Consider the following 2,500-nt stretch of genomic DNA (forward strand, 5'->3'; position numbering starts at 1 on the left):
ATCAGTACACATAATGGACATATGGCTGCCAACTATATACATCTGATGATCATCAGCATACATATTTAAATTTGCAAAGTCATTTATGTGATATGATAGATCATTTTGGTACAAGTTCCACAGTATTGGACCAAAGGAAGATCCTTGAGGGCATCCACGTTTCATCACATTCCAGTCACTAGTAGCTTTGCCAACTTTCACCCTGTTGAGCCGATCTTTAAAATATGAACGCATTAGTTGTAATGATTTGTCATTAAAACCGTAAGCGCCAAGTTTGGCCACAGTTAATGAGGGAAGAACTGAGTCAAAAGCCTTAGACATGTCCATCGATAACAAAAGTGCTTTCTCTTTGTTATCCAAGGCTAGTCTCCAGTCTTCCACCAGGCCAATTAATGCAGTCTCACAGCTGTGTTTTTTTTCTATAAGCTGTAATTTTAGAGTACATGATATGGTCATAGCTTGCCGTTATCTGTTTACATAGTAGATGTTCAAATATCTTGCCAATTAGTGGGAGGACTGTAATCGGACGGTAATTTCGGATTAATTGTCTCTCCCCCTTCTTGAACACAGGTGTCCATTCACCCATTTTCCATTTAGTAGGCCAACTACAGTCTTCAACACATTGATTAAATATGGACTGCAGAGCTGGTGATATGGCGTGTGCGATTTCTTTAAATACTATTGGTGGTATGACAGAGTCCCATCCTGGAGACTGGAGACTTTTTAGTGCTTATACTCGCGAGCTCCTCATTAACATCATGCTCTGTGATTGGCTGAAATTCAAAGTCGATATCCAATTGTTCATTTCTTATGGCGTTTATGCTAGTGTGATTTTTGTGATCTTCTTCGCTGAAGTCAAGTACATAATTTCCCTCAATGGTGGAGGCTATATTAGTAAAGTAATGAGCAAACTTGTTAGAAATAATGCTCTCATCAGTTTCAGCAGAATTTTCTTCAGTTTCTAAGGTGATAGTATTACTCCCTTTAGACTTGCCAAGAAACGATCGAAATGTCTTGAAAAATTCTCATGGTTTTTGCTTTAGGTCATCTGTTTTCTTCATCCAAAACTCTTTGATTGCCTTCCTGCGCTCCTTTGTGGCTAAATTTCTGTACTTTTTCTTGAGCTCGTAATTTTCAGTGGTTTTGTTTTTTGCATACAGTTGGGCATATTTCCTTTTCCTTCAGATGGCATTTTTCCAATCCAATGTCATGTATGGTACATCAATTTCCCGTACTCTTTTCTTCCTCAGTGGAGCATGAGCGTCCACCACATAACTTACTAATCCATTCCAATAATCCACTCTATCATCAATATCATTGAAAATTTCTCCAACCTGCCATGGGGCATTAGTCAATTCCTCTGCGATAGGTTCAAATGTAATGCTTTTTAAATTCCTCGACATGATGGTTTTTGGCTGGTGGTGTATAATTTTCTCATTTAATATACCATATATCAGGCAATGATCACTGATTTCTGGATCAAACGTCCCCGATTTGATAAAATAATCAGGCCTGTTTGTGAGCAGTACATCAATCAGCGTGGACGAAACATTAGTAATCCTTGTGGGACTGTTAATTAGACAGTTAAGATTAAAGCTTTCTTCCAAATCAATGAGTAATTTGCCTTCTCTTTTGTTTGTGTCCATTCGATTGAGATTAAGATCACCCATGAGAATCACTGTTTGTTTTTGAAGTTCAGCCCACATGCATAATGAGCTGAGTTCATCTTCAAGCTCAGAGAAATAATCGTTACCCGCAGCTTTCGGTGGTCTGTACACTCCGACTAGCAAAATTGTACTGCAGGCAGTCTTGATTTCAATCGACAAAACTTCTACATGTTTATATGCTGGTGCTGTAACTTTCTTACACGCGATATTCGTAGAAATAAAGGCCATTAGACCCCCACCACCCTTCTTTCGATCCTTTCTGAACATATATCCTCTCATAAAAAATTGATCATCTTTGTATGAAGAATCAATTTTTGTTTCAGAAAGAAAAATCACCTGTGACTTCAGTTCTCTGTTCAAAAGTTTGAGGTCATCAAGTTTATTTTGTACGCTATTAATATTAAGATGGGCAATCATCAGATCATGATGTTTATCTTTGCGGCAATCAATAATGTCATGTCGAAGTACCGAAGATCCAGATTAGTATCGATGATATTAATATCCTCAGTGGATGCCTCGTCATCATAGCCAGGCAAAAAGCTAAGAAGGCAATTCGTGCAGTACCAGGTGTAACTTGGTTTTTGCTGCAGTTGAGCATATTCTTTAGGTGAAACTCGAGAACACTTGATATGCATTCGCCGTCTACATTCGGTACAAGTCATAACTCGATGGTTTCGTGCCATCGTCCTGTCGCAAGTTTGACATTTTTCCGGGCCAGGATTAACTGCTATATCTCCACTGAGCAAGAGTTTAGCATGTTGGAAGCTAGCTGTTGAGTTAGCGTAGAAGTAGAAACCCGTTCTCACAATCCTCCTTCTTGTACGTAGCATCCA

This window comes from Montipora capricornis, chromosome 3 (assembly GCF_036669925.1).
Source record: "Montipora capricornis isolate CH-2021 chromosome 3, ASM3666992v2, whole genome shotgun sequence".
Lineage (NCBI taxonomy): Eukaryota > Metazoa > Cnidaria > Anthozoa > Scleractinia > Acroporidae > Montipora > Montipora capricornis.